Source organism: Pelophylax lessonae (genome assembly GCF_965119305.1).
Source record: "Pelophylax lessonae genome assembly, chromosome: 1".
In the NCBI taxonomy this organism is placed as follows: Eukaryota; Metazoa; Chordata; class Amphibia; order Anura; family Ranidae; genus Pelophylax; species Pelophylax lessonae.
In genome coordinates, this window is record NC_138768.1 from 732181306 (window position 1) to 732204671 (window position 23366).

Consider the following 23366-nt stretch of genomic DNA (forward strand, 5'->3'; position numbering starts at 1 on the left):
GTATAAGGCCCCCACCAGCTCCCCTGCAAAAAGGAGAGAAAAGGGGGATGCCACATCCCCCCAGAACTCTGTGACTCTTCCCTCAGATGCGTCAGCTTGGATGAGAAATTAACCCAAAACAAGGAGATCCCCACACCCGCCGAGGCATCCGAAAGGGGAGCCCATCTATCAGTATAAGAGTGAAACCCAACCAGGGTTCAAATGGGATATCCCAAAAAAACTCAACCAGAAATAAAATTTTGGCGGGCAATTTCCATATAATCTGGTAAGCAATGACAAAAAAAGGGGGGTGGGTAACATCCCAAATGTCTAAGAGACCAAAGGGGAGATCTAGAATCCCCAGGAATTCAGGGCATGGATCCTCTTGTATATTATTGCTTGAAACCAAAGAGGACAAGAGTCCCTTGATCTTTTGGCTGCTGCTTTTGCCAGACTGGAGTGAGTGGGCTCTGTGGGGATGAGCATTTGGAGGAACAAGATTCTGCGGGTGAGAGGCCGATGACGGATCCAGTGAAATGAGGCCCAGATGAAGAAGTAAGCGTGAGTAAGTAAGCGTGGAGTGAGAAGAACCCATGAGTTTTATTTTGGAAAGTGAAGCTCAAGCGGAAGGGAAAAGACCACCAGTATTTTATTGATTTCTGGGTCAAGACCTGGAGTAGAGGTTTAAGATGGTGAAAGGAGACAGGTCTGCACAAACTTGGACTGGGTGGCCTTGAATAAAAAGCTGTTCAGTGTCCCTGGTTATGCGTATGATGTCCTCTTTCAGCCAATAGAAGTGGGGTTTCACATTAATGTCCCTAGGCAAGCCGTCAGACCGGGGCAGTTTCAGTGCCCTGTGGGCACTTACCAGCTCTAGATAAGGATCTGGGATATCTGGAAAGAGATCTTTAATAAAGGCCCGAACTGCAGTTTGCCCATCTTTGATAGATTCAGGAAGGCTCCTAATTCGAAAATAATATCTTCTAGGCAGGGCCGGGCCCCCTGCGCCCCCCGCACCCCCCGCACATTTTCCCCAGGGAATGTGGGCAGGGCAGACCCGGGAGGAGGAGGAGAAGGGGCGGGAGGAGGAGGAGCTGACGATCTCTCTCCTCTGGCGTCCCTGCAGAGAGGAGGAGGGATCAACGGCAGCGTCTCTGTGGCTGAGCTGTGTGAGATACACAGCTCAGCGCTGCAGCAGTAGGAGACTGAGGCACAGTGGGAGGTAAGTGGCGGCCGCTGCTTGTGTTAACCCTGTCCAGGCCGCAGTCGCCGATTACCTCCCTCTGTGCGGCCTGATCATCTGCGAGCTGTGATGGCCGCACGGCGCCCCTGTTGCCCATGGCGCCCTGTGCTCGCACACCCCAAAGGCCGGCCCTACTTCTAGGTCTATTTTCCAAATTATCAATTTTGGAGAGAGCAGTTTCGAGTTGGTCCTGCATGTATGGTAATTTGAGAGGCTGTTTGGGCTAAGCCCCGGGACAGCATATTTAGAGAAGGTGGACATCATGTTTGAAAAGTCCATTGGAGTTGCTTAAGAGAATTGCGCTTGTTAAACTGGCATGGCGGGGTTTGCCTCAGGTTCCCTTAGTGGGGTCATCTAGTTCGTCAAATGTCCCCTCAAGCAGAGACTCTGTAGAGGCTGGGAATGGTAGTGAAACAGGGGGCTTACTCACTGTGATGTCCCTTGTGTGTGAAGCTGTGTGAAGCTGTTGACTCCAGGCTTCCTTCCATGTCCTCTCCTTCATCTGCCTGTGCATGCTTCTGGCCGGGCGCCAACTTGGCCTCCTCCAAGGCTTGTGGGCTGAATCCGGGTTGCCTGGATAAGTCCCTCGGAACAGAGCCTGCTGCCATCAGGATGTTCCCTGGGGTCCCTGGTAACTCTGCAGAGCAGAAAGGAGCGGGGCCGCTCAGTCTGATTGTGGCGTTGGGGCAGTAAAGAGCGGAGCAGAGCAGCTCGGAGATCACACATTCATTCTCGGGAGCTCCACGCATTTTATGTAGGATTTTTTTGCCCTTATTTGATTTTATGCTGCAGATTATTTTTGTTCAAATTATTTATTGAGTTTACAAGTATATAAGTAACAAAAAAACTCCTATAAATGAAGATATTACTGGTAACCGTACAGAAGTAATGAGTTACAATAGTCACAAATAGGGTGAAAGCTAGGTTAATTGCAAAGATGATATGAAAACAGCAGCCTCATGAAATCATGTATAAAATCAACAGTAGCAGGTAGTGACACAGAAGCAAACATACCCTGTGCAATAGGGAGTGAACAGAGTGAGGCACACTAAATTACAGTTTTTAACATTATTAACACTCGCAGCCTATTATAAAGAGCTTGAAATAGGCTATTAACGTATGCTAGGAGGACAGAGGAGTAGTTGAAAAAAGAGAAAAGAAAAGGAGGGAAAAGAAGACCCTGCTATGAGAGGGGAGTGAGCAGAATAGATTCCCCAGGGAAAGAGAGAACACCCACAGCCAGAGACAAATGACTAATGGATAAAGACGCATCACCATGGCATAAGCACTGTTTCATTGAAGCCGGGGGGAAAACAACGCTTGATCCAAGGTTGCTAGATTCTATCGAATTTTCCAATCTTATCTTTATGAATGGCTTCCATTTTGCATGAATTAGAGACAGATTCAACCTATGTTTAGCTTCCGCTACTAGCAGGGAGGGAGATCTACAGGCCTTGGCTATCATTCACTTAGCGGCCATTAGGAGGGGTACAATGGTCGGGTCTGGTTGTATGTATAGATAGTTCAAATACTTAGAAATGCCAATCCAAATGTGGCTTTCCAGAAGTTTTGTGCAACTGAACACTCCCACCATATATGCGCGTGTGTACCCAAGGCCACACAACCATGAAAACAGTTGTTTGAATAGCCAGGAACATATTTTGCAATGCGGGCCAGCACCAGATACCATCTGGCTAAAACCTTGTAATTAGCTTCCACCACACTGGGCCAGGAGGACTTGGTTGTAGACCAAATCTCAGACCATTCTGCTTTATCAAAGTTGTGGGCCAGAACACGCTCCCATAAGGTGGGGGATCTACAGCAGGTTTAGCTAGCACTTGACTATATAAGATTCATATGAGACCTCAAATATGTGGGTCATTTTACAGATGCGTTCAAAGTGTGACAACTGTGTAAAGATTTTGTCCGACTGAATGTAAGGAGCATAGAAATTTTTAATTTGCAAATAGCGGAACATTTACAACTGTGGTAATCCATGAGTTTTGTATAGATCTGGGAAACGCTGATGCAGATGTTAGTTTATAGAGGCGAATAAGACCTGATGCTGTCCATGCCTAAAAACACACTGGAGAGTCCTACACCATAAAAAAGGCTGGATTTTAAGGAAGGAGAGAAGAGGAACATGAGCTAACTGCAGTCCGTAAGCCGTCTTAAATTTATCCCATATCGAGAGGGAATGTTTTGTAACAGGGTTGGAGATAGAAGCTCGATCTAGCCACAAAAGATTGGCCACGGAGATAGGATCACATTCTACTGACTCAATTGGAATCCACATAGGAATTTCAAAGGTTGCGTGAAATTTAGGTAAAATGGATAGATGAGACGCATTGTAGTATGCCAAAAAGTTTGGCAGACCCAGGCCTCCTTGCCACTCACTATTGTATAATCTGAAGAAAATAGGGGGGTCATGGATAGGCAAGACTCTGTGAGATGAATACCTAGATAAGGGAGTGTGCTGTTCACGAAAATGGTAGTGCTTCTTTCAAATAAAATAATTAGGAGTGATACAGGGAGACATTCCACACTGTAGATTTTTGTAGTTTAACTTACAAACCTGAAATAGCAGCAAATTGGTCAAGAATGGTCAAAAGGTTGGGGGTGGACACTTGCGGAGTCGACATAAAGATTAGAATGTCATCCGTAAACAAGCAAATTCTGTGATGAGGACTCCCCCCAATTTTATACCTTTCATATTAGGTTCTGATCCTGTTAGGCAAGCCAATGGTTCAATGAGGAGAGTGAACAAGTTTTATTTAGCTGAGTCATCAATACTTTAGCAAGAAGCTTGACATCCAGTTTAAACAACAAGATAGGACGATAGTTTGTCCATGACATATCGTCTGATCGGGGCTTTGCTAGCATACATATTATCTCGGTTAATGTATCTGACCCAAAAGAGTGTCCGCCAAGAATTGTGGGCAGAGGGGGCAAAATGCTTGAGAATTTCTTAAAATAAGATGCAGAAAATCCGTCAGGGCCCGTCGTTTATTAGGTTTTAAGGCCTTTATGGGTATAGAAATTTCCTCCTCAGTGATAGGGTTTTTGAGTCGATCATAGTTATGTATTCAATTTTATTAATAAAATACTTCACTATATGAGCATTGTTTGGGGCTCCGGTCGGTGAGCTTTTTTTGCACAGAGCTTGATCTCATTAATGACCATCATTCAAACAAAACACCAGAGCAGGATGTTTTATCACTTCATAACAGCTCTTTAAGGCTTATTATTGATTGCCATCTTGTGAGTGTTTGGATTGGTGGAGGTACATGACTGTAATGAACTCTTTTCCAAACACATTGGGTGGAGTGTGTTTATTTCATGCTGGACTTTTTCTATTTTCTGGTGAGTGGTTAGCTATATCATACATATTGTAATCATTCTGATATATGAAGAAGATCTCTTTTAAGTCAAGCCACAGATTAAGTATTGGGACTTTGTATACATTATAGAAATTTTGTTGTTTTACTGTTATTAGGCAGTTGTATGCTCACCTTTTGTGTGCCAGGAGCAAACATTATTAACAGCACGCACTTTTTCCCTTTTATTGCCTTTAACCTCTTTCCACCCACGCTATAGCTGCAAGACAGCTACAGCGCAGGCCTAAATTGATGGAAGGGTGTCCATGTACATTCTCCCTTGAATGCGCTGCCTGTGCACCCCCTTGAGAAGCGTGGGTGGCGTGCTCTGTGATCAGCGGGTCCATGAGACTAGGCTGATCACAGATTGGAGTAAAGGGCCGATCCCCAGGCCTTTACCATGTGATCACATATCCTTCTGGAATTGAGTGGTGACTGGTGTTTGGCAGTGCAGGCAGCAAGAATGATATATCTTTGCCCTATTCTTTTGCAGGATATTTGTTTTGACATGGAGCTTATATGAGATTATGGTGATTGAGTTTGAGTATACTTTAAAGTAGTTGTAAAAGCTAAAGGTTTTTTACTTTCATGCATTATATACATTAAGGTAAAAAACCTTCAGTATGCAGCCCCCCCAATACTTACTTGAACACAGCAAGAGATGGGGGAGTACGGGGTGGGGTCCAGGAAGGCCCCCATAGCAAGCAGCTTACCTCACTCGACAGTGGGGAGAGGAGCACAGAGCGCTTGCGTGAGACCTGAGAAGTAGAGAATTAGGGCTGCTCTGTGCAATTCCACTGCACAGGGCAGGTAAGTATAACATGTTTTTTTTTGTTTTGTTTTCATTGAGAATTTAGTATCACTTTAAAGGAAACTTTTACTCTTTATATCCTTTAAAAAACACCTGTTTCCTTAGGCTCCATGCACACAGGGCGTCATAAAAACGTGCTCCAAAGCTGTTTACTTGACGCCAGGAAAAAGCGTTGTCAAAAACGCGCCTCAAGACGCGTTTTGCATTGGCGTCATAGCGCGTTTAGGCGCGTTAAGGCGCGTAAGCGCTAACAAGCGTTTTTTAAAGTAAACACAACTTTTTACATAAATTCACTCCCATATTACCCAGAATTCCATAAAATATGAGAAATATCACATGACTATGCCATTTTGTGAGGAGAAACTGAGGAGAGAGCATTTTACTAGTTGTGGGAGATTGTTTTGAGGAAAATGGATCCTGTGATTCAAAAAATCGATGAGGCAATCCTTCTGATTGCTCTGCATAGGATGTGGCGGAGGAGACAGATGGAGGAGGAGGAGGAGAGAAGCAGCAGACGGCGTAGATTCTGGGTACATCCCATTGTATCCCAGCGTCCTACGTTGGGGTACTTTCAGAGCATGTACACCCATCTTCGCATGCATCCTGAAAAATTCTTCAACTTTACAAGAATGTCAGTATCTGTCTTTGATGACCTGCTGGGGAGGCTCAGGCCAAGGTTAGAAAGGATGGACACCAGGATGAGAAGCAGTGTGTCACCAGAGGAACGACTGCTCGTGACACTCCGGTAAGTGATATTTGTTTTGAAGGGGGGTTAGTACCTGTTCACACATATGCAATGTCACACATTGCATGACATTGCATGCATGCAATTTGTACCGAACTGCTATGCAAATCGCATGCAATGTCTGTTCATTGCGATTTCTTGCAAACTGATTGCATAGCTTATCTCGCATTGCGTTGTATTGTTTTGACACTCCCAATTTTGTTCTTTTTTAGGTTCCTTGCTACAGGATTGAGTTTCGTGTCCTTACACCACCACTTTCTTCTTGGTGTCTCGACGGTTGGCAAGATAGTCCAGGAAAGCTGTTTGAAAATATGGGAGGAGCTTAATCAAGTCGTAATGCCGGAGCCAACAGAAGACCTCTGGGAAGCAGAGTTTCCCAATTGTCTGGGCGCACTGGATGGCAAACATATCAGGGTCAAGAAGCCTCCGCACTCAGGTTCATTATATTTTAACTATAAAAAATATTTTTCGGTGGTCCTGCTGGCATTAGCTGATGCGAATCTGCGTTTCATTGTGGTTGATGTTGGAGCATATGGCAGCCAGAGTGATGCCCGCATTTTTCGTGATTCAGCGTTCGGACGTCGGCTAAATGAAGGAAGGTTCAACATTTCAGAAAGAAGGCCTCTACCTTGTATCGAGGAACCAAGCTTACCATTGGTCATGGTAGCGGACGAGGCCTTCGAACTTAGTGAAAATATAATGAGGCCATACAGTGGCTATTGTCTCAGCGACAGCCAAAAAATATTTAATTATCGTCTCAGCCGTGCACGCCGCGTTGTTGAATGTGCCTTTGGAGTCCTGACAGCAAAATGGAGAGTGTTACTCACCTGCATGCAGCTTGATGTGGAGAATGCCATTAGGGTGGTCCTGGCATGCTGTGTTCTCCACAACTTCCTGCGGGAGAAGGAGAGGAGCACCGTTGAACCGGAACCCCGAAACCGAAATCAACGGGTGCAATTTTTGGACTTGAGGTCAACGGCACGGGTGATGGGCATTCGTAACCAGTTTGCCGATTTCTTCTTATCACCTGATGGAGAAGTTTCGTGGCAAAATGATTTTATTTAAAAAAAATGTTATATCTTTCTAAGCTCTGCCTTCTTGTTTTTTTAGAAATAAAGCAATTTAAAATTTGGCAGTTCTTTTCATGTCTCCCATTGCTTCAGTTCAGCTATGCCTTGTACCTTGTTGGGCAGAAGAAAAAGAGTCCTTTTCTTCTGCTTGAGGCAAGCGTATGATACCCCTTGTTGGGCTGCACTTACGCTTGCCCCAGGCAGAAGAAAAAGAGTCCTTTTCTTCTGCTTGAGGCAAGCGTATGATACCCCTGGTTGGGCTGCACTTACGCTTGCCCCAGGCAGAAGAAAATGAGTCCTTTTCTTCTGCTTGAGGCAAGCGTATGATACCCCTTTTTAGGCTGCACTTACGTTTGCCCCAGGCAGAAGAAAAAGAGTCCTTTTCTTCTTCTTGAGGCAATCGTATGATACCCCTTGTTGGGCTGCACTTACGCTTGCCCCAGGCAGAAGAAAAAGATTAATTTTCTTTTGCTTGAGGCAAGCATATGATACCCCTTGTTGGGCTGCACTTACGCTTGCCCCAGGCAGAAGAAAAAGAGTCCTTTTCTTCTGCTTGAGGCAAGTGTATGATACCCCTTGTTGGGCTGCACTTACGCTTGCCCCAGGCAGAAGAAAAAGAGTCCTTTTCTTCTGCTTGAGGCAAGCGTATGATACCCCTTTTTAGGCTGCACTTACGCTTGCCCCAGGCAGAAGAAAAAGAGTCCTTTTCTTCTGCTTGAGGCAAGCGTATGATACCCCTTTTTAGGCTGCACTTATGCTTGCCCCAGGCAGAAGAAAAAGAGTCCTTTTCTTCTGCTTGAGGCAAGCGTATGATACCCCTTGTTGGGCTGCACTTACGCTTTCCCCAGGCAGAAGAAAAAGAGTCCTTTTCTTCTGCTTGAGGCAAGCGTATGATACCCCTTTTTAGGCTGCATTTATGTTTGCCCCAGGCAGAAGAAAAAGAGTCCTTTTCTTCTTCTTGAGGCAAGCGTATGATACCCCTTGTTGGGCTGCACTTACGCTTGCCCCAGGCAGAAGAAAAAGAGTAATTTTCTTCTGCTTGAGGCAAGCGTATGATACCCCTTGTTGGGCTGCACTTACGCTTGCCCCAGGCAGAAGAAAAAGAGTCCTTTTCTTCTGCTTGAGGCAAGCATATGATACCCCTTGTTGGGCTGCATTTACGCTTGCCCCAGGCAGAAGAAAAAGAGTCCTTTTCTTCTGCTTGAGGCAAGCGTATGATACCCCTTTTTAGGCTGCACTTACGCTTGCCCCAGGCAGAAGAAAAAGAGTCCTTTTCTTCTGCTTGAGGCAAGCGTATGATACCCCTTGTTGGGCTGCACTTACGCTTGCCCCAGGCAGAAGAAAAAGAGTCCTTTTCTTCTGCTTGAGGCAAGCGTACGATACCCGTATGCTAACATACTGCTGAAGTGTACCTTAACCCCCCAAAAAAAAAAAACATACAAATTCACGTTTAAAGATTTATTAAATGAACAAGCTGGAGTAACAAAACAAAAAAGCAAACTGGAGTAACAAAACAAAAAAGCTCAAGTTATAACTGCTGATATTTAGCAGATTGGTCAGCAGGGCTCGGATGAGGTGATTGGGAATGGGGGAAAGTGGATTCAGGGTGGGAATGGGTAGGTTGGGATAGGTGCTCATTCCTAAAGTCCTGGGGATGGTAGGGTCCTTGGAAGGCAGGGGGTGTGGCAACATTGGAGCACGTTGAATGTCCTGGAGGAGGGGGAGGAGGAAAGTCCGTGGGGAAATGTGGGGAGTAATAGGAAGGGTAGGAATGGCCGGATGGTGGCTGCCATCTAGGTTGCTGATATGAGGGGGGTGGAACAAATTGCTACCGTCCTGGATGACATTGTGAGATCCTGAAAAGCACTGGATGGATCGCTAGGTGGTGGCCCACCACTTAATTTTGCTGTACGGTATTGCACAGCAAAAACGTACATTTGATCCATACAGTGCCTCTCCTCGGCTCCACCAATCTCCTCCAAGACGTGGTACATGTTCCGCAGGAATGAGGCGCGCGGATTCAAAGGTTCCAAAAATGGGTCCACGATGCGCCTCTCCTGCCTCACTTCCTGCAGCAAGGCTACCACCCTGTCCTCAGTTTCAGGGGTGATAAATGCCACCCCTCTGGCGCTGATTGCGGCCCTACCACGGGCACTCCCATTGCCACGGCCACGAACTTCCACGTGGTATTCGGGTTCCTGGTGGAGGCAGCTGGCAGGTGTAACCTGGCTCGTAGATTCCTGTGAACAAAAATGGGCATGTTCAGATTGGTACATAGACTGACAGACAGAAGAGACATAATGGACAGATAATTACCTGTGCTGGGGATCGGCTTTGGGAAATGGAGAGATTGGGTGATAGCACCTCCGCATCTGTGACACTCCCACTTTCAATGCAAGCAGCATCTGGAGCATCCACCTCCTCCTCGATATGTTCCCTGCTGTCTGAAATGTTTGATGTTGTGCTATAGAGAATTAAAACAGTTAAGAATGCACATTTTTTAATTTTTGTTAGGGTATATGTGACATAAAAAAAAAAGAACTTACTCTCTTGCGTTTTGTAGCATTGATCGGCGCAGGAACGCTAGTTGATTATGGAACAAATATTGTTTTCTCGGTGGAGCTGCTGCTCCACTCCGCTGAGATTTTTCAAGTTCAGTCAGATCTCTCCTTACTCGGTCACGTATGGATTTCCACCGCCGTTGTAATGTTTTGGCTACGGAAAATTGAAAAAAGGGTTAATATGCTTTCTAAAAAAAAAACATAGCAAAGGAATTAAAAAAAAAAAAAAAAAAAAAACTTACTTCGTTCCTTTTTTGCTGAATTGCTCATCCGGGCCCAGTCTGGTATGAGCGAATTGGAAATTTCACTCCAGATCTTGGTTTTACGCAGGCGATCATTATATAATGGATGCGCTAAATCCCAGAGTTCTGGATTTGCTTCAATGGCTGAAATCAGCTCTGCCTGAGGAATATCAGTAGCCATGCTTCTTCTTTTCCACACTTCTCAACAGGGGCAAAGGTCTCTTGGGTAATGTGGGCATGTATTTCCTGTTTTCCATGTGATTACAGTCACCAATCACATTTTTTCTGTATTTCCTGGTTTCCAGGTCATTACAGTGACCAATCACATTTAAAAAAAAAAAAACGCTTGACGCTACTTCACGCGCGTCATGCCGCGTTTAGGCTCGTTTAGTAGCTTCAGGCGTTTTTTGCAGCTTGACGCTGGAGCTCCAGAACGCACAGTTCCTGGGTTTTTTTTGGAGCTGTAAAACGCCTATGCCACTTGGAGCTCCTAAAAGCTCTATGTATGCATGAGTCCATAGAATAACATGGATGGGCGTTCTGCAGCTGCAAAAAAAAAACGTCTGACGCTGCTGACAGCAGCTCCAAAATGTCCAGTGTGCATGAGGCCTTACTAGTTCTGACTTTAGTTGACATCATTGATTCGGTGTCCTGGAACATGCATCTTTAAAGCCTGTCATGCACTAGTAAATTTTTGGAATTTTTCTTTTTAGAAATGTTTGTTTGATTTTTCAATGATTAATGGGGTCACATTGACACTTGAGTTAGACTGCAGCATTGGGATATTTTGAAGGGGGCAGGATGACATTTTTTTCTTTAATGAATATGTTTCTAACATTGATGTGGTTTTTGTTCAGGGAATTTCATTGTTTCTCAAATCAAATGTTAAAAAGCATATGAAATTTTGAAGTACTTTCAAACAACATTAGTCAAGTCATCAAATGTACTGGGAGTTTTCATGCAAATTATCATACAAATGCTTGTTTGAAAATCTACTATACAGATGGCCAACTTACATAATCAATGTATGCATTAGGGAGAAATAACTTAACAATGTAGATTCTAGAAACACCCATAAAAGCCACCCAAACATGAGGACCAAATATACAGTGGGTACGGAAAGTATTCAGACCCCCTTAAATTTTTCACTCTTTGTTATATTGCAGCCATTTGCTAAAATCATTTAGGTTCATTCTTCTTCCTCATGAATGTACACATAGCACCCCATACTGACAGAAAAACACAGAATTGTTGACATTGTTGCAGATTTATTAAAAAAGAAAAACTGAAATATCACATGGTCCTAAGTATTCAGACCCTTTGCTCAGTATTTAGTAGAAGCCCCCTTTTGATCTAATACAGCCAGGAGTCTTTTTGGGAAAGATGCAACAAGTCTTTCACACCTGGATTTGGGGATCCTCTGCCATTCCTCCTTGCAGATCCTCTCCAGTTCTGTCAGGTTGGATGGTAAACGTTGGTGGACAGCCATTTTTAGGTCTCTCCAGAGATGCTCAATTGGGTTTAAGTCAGGGCTCTGGCTGGGCCATTCAAGAACAGTCACGGAGTTGTTGTAAAGCCATTCCTTCGTTATTTTAGCTGTGTGCTTAGGGTCATTGTCTTGTTGGAAGGTAAACCTTCGGCCCAGTCTGAGGTCCAGAGCACTCTGGAGAAGGTTTTTGTCCAGGATATCCCTGTACTTGGCCGCATTCATCTTTCCCTCGATTGCAACCAGTCGTCCTGTCCCTGAAGCTGAAAAACACCCCCACAGCATGATGCTGCCACCACCATGCTTCACTGTTGGAACTGTATTGGACAGGTGATGAGCAGTGCCTGGTTTTCTCCACACATACCGCTTAGAATTAAGGAAAAAAAGTTCTATTTTCGTCTCATCAGACCAGAGAATCTTATTTCTCACCATCTTGGAGTCCTTCAGGTGTTTTTTAGCAAACTCCAGGCAGGCTTTCATGTGTCTTACACTGAGGAGAGGCTTCCATCGGGCCACTCTGCCATAAAGCCCCGACTGGTGGAGGGCTGCAGTGATGGTTGACTTTCTACAACTTTCTCCCATCTCCTGACTGCATCTCTGGAGCTCAGCCACAGTGATCTTTGGGTTCTTCTTTACCTCTCTCACCAAGGCTCTTCTCCCCCGATAGCTCAGTTTGGCCGGACGGCCAGCTCTAGGAAGGGTTCTGGTCGTCCCAAACGTCTTCTATTTGAGGATTATGGAGGCCACTGTGCTCTTAGGAACCTTAAGTGCAGCAGAAATCTTTTTGTAACCTTGGCCAGATCTGTGCCTTGCCACAATTCTGTCTCTGAGCTCTTCAGGCAGTTCCTTTGACCTCATGATTCTCATTTGCTCTGACATGCATTGTGATCTGGAAGGTCTTATATAGACAGGTGTGCGGCTTTCCTAATCAAGTCCAATCAGTATAATCAAACACAGCTGGACTCAAATGAAGGTGTAGAACCATCTCAAGGATGATCAGAAGAAATGGAAAGCACCTGAGTTAAATATATGAGTGTCACAGCAAAGGGTCTGAATACTTAGGACCATGTGATATTTCAGTTTTTCTTTTTTAATAAATCTGCAACAATGTCAACAATTCTGTGTTTTTCTGTCAGTATGGGGTGCTATGTGTACATTCATGAGGAAGAAGAATGAACCTAAATGATTTTAGCAAATGGCTGCAATATAACAAAGAGTGAAACATTTAAGGGGGTCTGAATACTTTCCGTACCCACTGTACACTCAATGCATGTTCAGCTCTGGTACATTTGAACCAAAATATAACAGACAAAATGATGCAGCGCAAATCCTGTAAATAATGGCATAAGAAATAAAGAGTCCCAAAAAGATGAAAGAGACAGTTCCTTAGGTCCAATCTGTGTTGAAAGAGGATATAGGAGACAACGATTCCACACAGTGATCTCCCTCCACCATAAAGCACACTGATGCCCTCACCTCATGATTCGACCACTGTGTTACCAGAGGTCAAAAATCGCAGTGTCAATCCACATCAATAAGCAGGCTTCAGGTACATTCGTATACACTCCTTGATAACTAAGGACCAGATAGGACTCACAGATCGGATTCCCCAAATGCAGACATTCCGAGGTATAAATAAAAGAAGAAAACCTCTAAGTGCAGACTGCCAGTACTAAACTTCCTTTAATAAATATAATATGCACTTACATGGTAAACGATAAACACAGGCACATCAGTACAGGTGCACATCGATAAGACTTCAGCGTCGTGGGCTGTGCATGCCGGCAGCCAGCCACACACGCTCGGAAGTCGGAACAGCAGCAGCAGCGGGTGACGTCAGACGGATGCGGCTCAACCTCCCGTACGTACGTTACGTCCACCGGGACTTCGTCAGCGGGGGTGGAGCCTATCAGTCACCAACATGATTATATAACCTGACGCTGCTCACATGATCTTGAGGACGTACTTGACAAAACACTGAGGACATCTAGTGGTCAATGTCAAGTATTACATCCTTCAAGTAAAAGAACCCACAAGGTCTCTTGTAAATACTAATGTCTCATGGTCAATTTGTAAAAAACTTTTTTCCATATCCCAGACAGTAAAAAGACCTGACATCAACCGCTGCTGTAATAAATAACACATGTATATATCTTTACAAATGAAGGCACATACATATAATGTGAAAATACCCACACTGTTAAAAACACATAAAAACACATAAAAAAATATATATGTATTAAAAAGTTCATATAAAATCAGAAACAAAGATATAAAAAGTCAATCACCTATCCGAAATAAAACAATTAAGGTCAAATTCAACATTTAACCCTGACGGATGAGAAACTTTAGTTTCAAATATCCAGTAAGATTCCCTTTGACTCAGGAACCTAACAAAATGTCCTCCCCTCCAGTGCCTATTCACCCTCTCTATGCCCCAAAACCGCAAGCCTCTGGGGTCACGATTGTGCACCATCCTGAAATGTTTGGACACACTATGGGTTTTCAGGCCTTTCTTGATGTTACTCACATGTTCGCCAATGCGAACCTGCAATGCCCTGGAAGTTCTGCCGACATACTGGAGGCCACAATCACACTCCAGCATGTAGACAACTCCCTGGGTCTGGCATGTGATCAATTCCCGTATTGGATAGACCTTATTTGTGGCAGATGCTGAAAATTCCTTCCGCTTCTTTAAATTGCACTTGGAATGCCTGCAAGCTCGGCATCGCCCACAAGCATAGAAGCCTGATAAAAAAGTAAAAAGTTTATTTTCTTTAACCACTGGCGGGTCCACCACTCCAGGAGCCAGTACATCTCTCAAGGTTCTGGCCTTTCTGTAAATGAAATGGGGACGAGAAGGTAAAACTGGACCTAAATCACGATCCTTTAACAAAATGTCCCAATGCTTGGCCACTATCTTTTCAAATTGTTTGAATTGTATGTTGTAATCCAAAACCATCCTGAAATCCTGAGCATTTGCTTTATTCTTAGGTGGACCAGAGACAAGGGCACCCCTGTCCATATCTGCCACTCGAGTAATTTCTTTCTCAAGATCAGCTTGGTTGTAACCTTTCTGCACAAACTTTTTAGATAACTGTGCGGATTGTGATAAAAAATCCACTTCAGAGGAACAGTTCCTCCTCAAACGGACGAACTGCCCCCTGGGGATATTACAAAGCCAAGCTTTGTGGTGACAACTACTCAATGGAATGTAACCATTCCTATCGGTAGGTTTGAAGTAGCTGCGTGTCTTGATAGCATTCTCCTCTCTGAAAATCTCTAAATCCAAAAAGACAATCTTTTCCGGATTGGTATTCCAAGATAGAACAATGTTCAGATTATTGGAATTCAACCGTTCCATAAACCTATTGAGACCTTCAGAGCTGCCCTGCCAAATAAGGAACACGTCATCTATGTACCTGTGGTAACAGATCAGCTCCTCTGGGCGTTGGCGAAATACCACAGCTTCCTCCCAGTGGGCCATGAACAAATTGGCCACACTGGGAGCAAAGCGGGCTCCCATCGCCACTCCCTTCCGTTGAAGGAAGAAACGATGGTCATACCAAAAATAGTTTTTTTGGAGACAGAAATCAAGACATTCCAACAAATAAGATCGATGTTCATTACTCAGTGGAGAAGCCTCGAGTGCCCAACGGACTGAGGTCATAGCATCCTCATGGCCAATAATCGTGTAGAGGGACCCTACATCTGCGGTCACTAGAAAGATATCCGACTGAATACTCGTGTTTTCAAGGATCTGAATAATATGCCGGGTGTCTCGCAAATATGCTTTTGTGTTACACACTAAGGGTTTCAGGAAATGATCAATGTATTGACCCAAACGTGCAGACACAGACCCAATCCCATTCACAATGGGTCTCCCAGGTGGTCGCAGGGCATCCTTGTGTACCTTAGGTAAAAAGTAGATGATGGGGGTACGACAAGACAATGGATCAAGGAACAATGATTCCTTCTTGTTAAGAATGTTATGGTCCTTCCCTCTCAGGATAAGTGCATGTAACTCCTTTTGAAAATCAAAAACAGGATTTTTACTTAGGGGTAAATAAGTATCTCGGTCTCCCACCAGTCGTCCCATTTCCTCTTTGTAGTAGGATTTTGACATAACCACTAAACCTCCTCCCTTGTCAGCAGGACGGACGACAAGATCCCGTTTCTGCTCAAGAGACTTAATACCGCGTTTAATATACGCTGGGTCATTCACCTTTTTGATTTTCAGATCCTCGAGGTCTCTGGTCACCATATTTTTAAAAACTACCAGATGTTTATTATCTTTCACAGGTGGATTAAAGATGGATTTATTGGAGAGGTTGGAATGATTCCCCCTTTGTTGTATTGCAGACCTTTCGCCTGGTTTGCTCAGGAAATATTTCTTAATGTTTAGAGTCCTGACGAACTTCTGAACATTAATAAAAGTGTGGAATTTGTCAAGATTCTTGACAGGGGCGAACTTAAGTCCTTTGTCAAGGACTTTAAGTTCTTCCCTCGATAATTCCGAACCACTAATGTTAAAGATCCCAGCACCTAGCGGGATCTTTTTCTGCTGGACACGTCTTCCTGATCTCCTCCCTCTAGTCCTCTTTTTCCTCTGGGAGTATGTTGAAGCGGCCCCTCCCTCCGTGGGCCGGGAGTCCCTAAAAAATGGGAATCATCGGTTTCCTCTACATCCTCAAGTGCGCTAAATCTATTCTGGACAGGAACCGGTTTTCTCAGATAAGGTGGTATATTTCTATTGTTCTGATTATAATTGGATCCGTAATCCTCAAACGGGGCATAATCATAAGAATTCCTATTTGATGTTTCTTGATAATAGTTACCATTAGCAGGAGGGGGAGGGTATTCCTGATATCTCCCTCCTCCATTGCTAGACTGAATAGGTGGAGGGGGTGGATGAGGCCTACCACCTCTCCCTCTATTTCTGCCCCCACGTGGTCTCCCTCCTCTCTTCCCCCGTGGTACTTGAGGATGATAAACCCTTTCCACTGGAGGTGCATTGGGTCTCCTAGGGGCTTGATAAGAAGGGACCGGTACAGGGACTACATTAGCCTGATCTGATGAGTTGGTGGCCACCTGGGGGCTAGATTGCCACTTAAACACCTCACCCCTTTCAAAGTCACCTGAGTCCCTGATAAATTTTCCTCTCTTTTTATCTGATGCCTCCTTATCCCATTTAACCATTTTGACTTTAAGTTCCCCAGATAACCTGATAAATTCAGCAGCTTCTTTTGATGGTTCTAATTTAACCTGAATGGCCTTAATTTGCTCCTCTATGGAGATCATCTTCCTCCTCTTTCTTCTAATTAGAAAGGAAAGAAGTTCAAGGCCCTTCTGGTTAAAGAAATCCCTCCATTCGGTTAGTGACTCCTCATCATTTAAACCATCATTAGGGGGAACTTCCCATCTTAGACGCCGGGGTACTAAGTCAGTGGAGATATACTTTTCAAAAAATGCAATATCCCACCATAATTTGATCTTTTTGTCAAAAAGATGTCCCAACTTTCTAAAGGACAAAGATAAATCATCCGTGGCATTAATGGTTGCACTATGGGAAAATACTTCCTCCAGCTTAACCACCCTTTTTTCCACAAAACTAAAAATATCCATCCTGATTGCTGCTGAGAGAATAAGCAATGTATGGGCAATAAATCAGTAAATGAAAAAACAATCAGCGCAGACAGGTAAGTGTAGCTAAACTAGATGGAGATGCCAGCTGAACACCGACCCAGGACACACAGCAAAAAATCCCAGAGAGATATAACAGACAAAATGATGCAGCGCAAATCCTGTAAATAATGGCATAAGAAATAAAGAGTCCCAAAAAGATGAAAGAGACAGTTCCTTAGTTCCAATCTGTGTTGAAAGAGGATATAGGAGACAACGATTCCACACAGTGATCTCCCTCCACCATAAAGCACACTGATGCCCTCACCTCATGATTCGACCACTGTGTTACCAGAGGTCAAAAATCGCAGTGTCAATCCACATCAATAAGCAGGCTTCAGGTACATTCGTATACACTCCTTGATAACTAAGGACCAGATAGGACTCACAGATCGGATTCCCCAAATGCAGACATTCCGAGGTATAAATAAAAGAAGAAAACCTCTAAGTGCAGACTGCCAGTACTAAACTTCCTTTAATAAATATAATATGCACTTACATGGTAAACGATAAACACAGGCACATCAGTACAGGTGCACATCGATAAGACTTCAGCGTCGTGGGCTGTGCATGCCGGCAGCCAGCCACACACGCTCGGAAGTCGGAACAGCAGCAGCAGCGGGTGACGTCAGACGGATGCGGCTCAACCTCCCGTACGTACGTTACGTCCACCGGGACTTCGTCAGCGGGGGTGGAGCCTATCAGTCACCAACATGATTATATAACCTGACGCTGCTCACATGATCTTGAGGACGTACTTGACAAAACACTGAGGACATCTAGTGGTCAATGTCAAGTATTACATCCTTCAAGTAAAAGAACCCACAAGGTCTCTTGTAAATACTAATGTCTCATGGTCAATTTGTAAAAAACTTTTTTCCATATCCCAGACAGTAAAAAGACCTGACATCAACCGCTGCTGTAATAAATAACACATGTATATATCTTTAAAAATGAAGGCACATACATATAATGTGAAAATACCCACACTGTTAAAAACACATAAAAACACATAAAAAAATATATATGTATTAAAAAGTTCATATAAAATCAGAAACAAAGATATAAAAAGTCAATCACCTATCCAAAATAAAACAATTAAGGTCAAATTCAACATTTAACCCTGACGGATGAGAAACTTTAGTTTCAAATATCCAGTAAGATTCCCTTTGACTCAGGAACCTAACAAAATGTCCTCCCCTCCAGTGCCTATTCACCCTCTCTATGCCCCAAAACCGCAAGCCTCTGGGGTCACGATTGTGCACCATCCTGAAATGTTTGGACACACTATGGGTTTTCAGGCCTTTCTTGATGTTACTCACATGTTCGCCAATGCGAACCTGCAATGCCCTGGAAGTTCTGCCGACATACTGGAGGCCACAATCACACTCCAGCATGTAGACAACTCCCTGGGTCTGGCATGTGATCAATTCCCGTATTGGATAGACCTTATTTGTGGCAGATGCTGAAAATTCCTTCCGCTTCTTTAAATTGCACTTGGAATGCCTGCAAGCTCGGCATCGCCCACAAGCATAGAAGCCTGATAAAAAAGTAAAAAGTTTATTTTCTTTAACCACTGGCGGGTCCACCACTCCAGGAGCCAGTACATCTCTCAAGGTTCTGGCCTTTCTGTAAATGAAATGGGGACGAGAAGGTAAAACTGGACCTAAATCACGATCCTTTAACAAAATGTCCCAATGCTTGGCCACTATCTTTTCAAATTGTTTGAATTGTATGTTGTAATCCAAAACCATCCTGAAATCCTGAGCATTTGCTTTATTCTTAGGTGGACCAGAGACAAGGGCACCCCTGTCCATATCTGCCACTCGAGTAATTTCTTTCTCAAGATCAGCTTGGTTGCAACCTTTCTGCACAAACTTTTTAGATAACTGTGCGGATTGTGATAAAAAATCCACTTCAGAGGAACAGTTCCTCCTCAAACGGACGAACTGCCCCCTGGGGATATTACAAAGCCAAGCTTTGTGGTGACAACTACTCAATGGAATGTAACCATTCCTATCGGTAGGTTTGAAGTAGCTGCGTGTCTTGATAGCATTCTCCTCTCTGAAAATCTCTAAATCCAAAAAGACAATCTTTTCCGGATTGGTATTCCAAGATAGAACAATGTTCAGATTATTGGAATTCAACCGTTCCATAAACCTATTGAGACCTTCAGAGCTGCCCTGCCAAATAAGGAACACGTCATCTATGTACCATTTGAACCAAAAGCATCAGTGTTAGAGTGAACAGGGATATTCCTTTGTTTTGAAGCAATATTCTTTTAGTTCCTACTGTGTCCCTGAGGTAGGAAATTAAGGAAATTCTCCCTGATTGGACACAGACAGCTGAATAATTTCATATTTCCCCTATGCAATACAAAACTGGAAAAATATTTTTTGTTATACATTTTAAGGGACTTGCATTACAGTTATTATTGTGCTTACCATGTTTATTGCTTTTGACATAGTTTCTTTTTTGTTTTCTTCAGGGTGGTGGCTGAAGCATAACTTGAAGATAAAGTACATTGGGGGGAGATCTGAGCTATCACCAATGTACTGAGGTAGGAGCATATCTGTTTAATAACAGATATTACATTTTCCATACACACAGTAGTAGTTTAAATTAGAACTGCCAATTGTAAAACTGTGCCCTTATGGTGTATAAATGAATTCCATAATATTTTGTTTCAAAAGAGATTATTCATTTTTGATCAGCATTATCGCTACTAAACATTGAACGTTTTTGGATCGCATTGTTTTAGCAGTACACTAGAAAAACTCTGTAGGATTAGATGCAGAAATCATTCTGATGCTTTATTGTCTTATATTTCTGACACACTTTGGGAATTATTCATGTGTGTACCTGTTTTACTATACATTTTCATTTACTGCATATTGTAGTATGGAGATGCACTGGTGAATTTTGTTTGCCTTCTGTTTTAAGAAAGGCTGCTTTTTGGGCATAAATTAATCTGATGGGAATGTTATCATGAAAAAACAGATCTTATGAAAACAAAACAGACACATCCATGTTTACATTTATTTGAAGGTATATTGTATTCAATATGTTTAACAAAACGTTATTTTTATTGTTTTTGTGTTCCAGTCATGGAATTTAATTAGACGATTCTCACAAATGTTAAAAACATTTGCATTGTTTTATATTACTTGGCTACGTAAGAGTCCAATAACCTTGTGAAATCAAGCTACTGTCTAAGTCTAACTTTATATTGCTACCTCTGGAGTAAGCACTGTCATCTGTGCAACAGAGTCATTATTATCTTCCCTGTTTTAAAGTTTTGCATGAAAAGATTTACAACTGATATTTTTCTGTTTGTTTTGGAATTGTTACAATTTTTATCTCTTTAGCAAAGTCTAAACCAGCCCTCTCATTTGCAGATAATGATAATATTTTATGAAAACGTAGTCCCTATATAATACCTCTGTGTTCCTCACTGCCGCTCCCTTATCTCTGTTTACCTTGTGTGTGGATTAATACGCTATAGTTATTGTATTTTGAATTTGTATTGACATCTCTTAGGACTCACTTATGGGAGCTATTATCATTTTCACTTGATATAATGAAGTTGACCTAAAAGGTGAAAATATTTTTAGTTTAACAGACAATAGACCCAATTCACAAAAGTTGAACACGCATGGAATTTTCATTCCTACGCATTTGCTAATTTATTTTTCAATTCTATTTTTTTTTTTAACAACTCACTAAAGTCTTTATCACATAGATCCACTGCAATTACTGCCTGGATGTTATTGACCTTTTAACATTTTGTATTTGGAATTCAATTCACAAAGATTATGACAAAGGTTTTACTCCTAAAAATAGTTAGCTTCTGTGTAGCCTTAAAGGAGATCTACGCTTTAACTGGAAGATAATTTGTTAAAGTATTGTTTATCAAACAATTGGAATTTTTTTTCTCCTTTAAACTTTTGTTTTTAATATTTTATGCTCCTCAATACTACTGATTTCATCCAGCCTTTTTTGTCAGTTGTTGTCTATGTGCATGGACCCACATGTCTACTGCACATAACTTCTCTGGCAGTGCATCCCTGTGTGTGTCAGCATGGCTGTTTGTACTCATTGTCAAAGGTCAAAATTGACACTGCAGGAGCACAACTGGGGGCAGTTGTCATCCCATAACAGAAAGTGTATGAATATAGATACTCATGGAAGAATTAGGAGGAGTGATTTTATTGAAATCTAAAGGTTTGAAATGTATATGAGGTTTTAGTGTATTGGTTTAGGTCTACTTTACCATCTATTATTAAGTGTCTATCAAGAAAAGTAGGACAATTAGCTATATAAGGCGGTGACAAATTAACAACTCATGAGATAAACAGAGGCTTTCCAATTAAAATAACGTACCTTTAATGAAGAGTACGCTAAATCAAAGCGCTGTTTCTTACCTTTAACCTCTTTAAAACTGTTCACAGAATATAAGGCATTCAGAAAATGCATGAGGGGAGATACTGTAATGTACCTGCCTCTTCTCCCCCTTTAGCAGAACACTGTGTATAATATCAAAAATTAATCAAACTGCCATTTCTACAGTAAACAATAGCAAATGTGTATTAGAATTTACTTATTTTAATTATGTTATTTACAGAAAACAATTCCTGGAATTCCACTTTAAAGACTCCCAGTCTAAGAACCTGGGACCGTTTTTCCTTAGCAGTTAATGAATTTTGAAACAATTAGGGATAATATTCAATGGACATGGAATGCTGTGGAGCTTTCACTAGTGAGTAATAAATAATTTAGAGATGACTTAGGTTGGCCATACATTAGGCAATTTTCTTTCCTTCAATCACTGGTTGAAGGAAATCAGCATAACAGCCCCAAAACCTTTAAGAAATGCAGGGGTTTCACACATCTGCTGCAGTAGCTCCAAATAGAGAAGGAAAAGTGTCAGCAGGTGGGCAGACAGGCTTATATTATATACCACCATCAGTTGCCAATAGGCTAATGCTGTCTATGAATGCTGTCTATGATCTTAGTTACATCAGGTAGGTTGGTAGGCCAGCCAGGCATTGTAATTGACAGCCTTGTGTGCAGTCAATTACTGCATATGACAGCAGTGCTTTAGGTGCCATTTAAACAGACATTGCATGCCAGTATGGGCAAGCGTGCTAGAGGTTGTGAATACTTGCTTCATGGAATAACTTTAAAGCAATGTAGGCCATGTTATATTTAATCTGTTTAACTATCGATTATATTGCCAAAATCCATTTAAAACTGTGAATAATACTCAGCAGGGGATCTGTCAGTTTATGCAGAGCAGACACAGACAGAGTATGTTCGGCTCTATGGGCGGCTGTGGACTTTGGAGTCTGTTTACACCCAACTGCCAATTGAACTAATCCACTAAGATGGAGGACGACAGATCCTCTTCGTTTTTTTTTTTTTAGTGGACCAGATCGGACTGGAGGTAGGCGTATGTAAACAAACACAAGTTAATTTACAGCGGTTGGTTATCAAGTAAAATCATTATCAATTTTTTTTTTTTTTGTAGGTGATGTAGAAAAATATCACCAAATTATAATTAATGATTTTAATGCACAAAAATAAAGAAATTACAACACAAACAATAAATTATCCATAATTATGCATATTTTTATATTTACTGAGTAAAACGTCAGATCAGGTGTCTGCTGTTCATCTTGCAAATAGTGTTGAGGTTAAAGTCACAGTCTGTAAGGCTAATATAATCTTATTTTGTGTTTAATCTTATTTTGTTAACTTTTAAATATTACAAAAAAAGGAAAAATAAAGAAATTATTAAATACCAAAAAAAAAAAAAAATAGATAAATCATATATTCTTCAGAAACAAATGAAATGATGAGCATAAGCAATTTATAGAGTTATTATTATGCCATTCTACTTTAAATTTATGGTTTAAACTATATTTAGGAATACTATTCCTTATACTTAATCAAATAAATATATCTACTCCTAGAAAGGAAAATAAACTATCTCATATACCCTCAAGATTTTGCATAGGTAGTTCCAGAAAAAGAAAAAATAATAATGTTCTAAACCTAAACAAAAATTATATTTATCAACATAAACAACTTAAATTAAAAAAAAGAAAGAAAATAGGAACAAACAAAACATGTATACAAAATGTCTCCATCGTGGAACCATATTATTA

At 42.1% G+C, this 23366-nt stretch overlaps 1 protein-coding gene across 3 annotated transcripts in view; it reads left to right on the forward strand.

Moving 5' to 3' along the window:
* The window catches only part of SGCZ (sarcoglycan zeta), a 1591429-nt gene that overhangs the window by 579490 nt on the left and 988573 nt on the right, over window positions 1-23366 (forward strand). For all 3 annotated transcript variants that reach the window (XM_082244044.1, XM_082244043.1, XM_082244045.1), the window contains exon 4: window positions 19685-19756. The gene's annotated coding sequence lies outside the window, so the exon portion shown is untranslated. The remainder of the gene's footprint in view (window positions 1-19684; window positions 19757-23366) is intronic.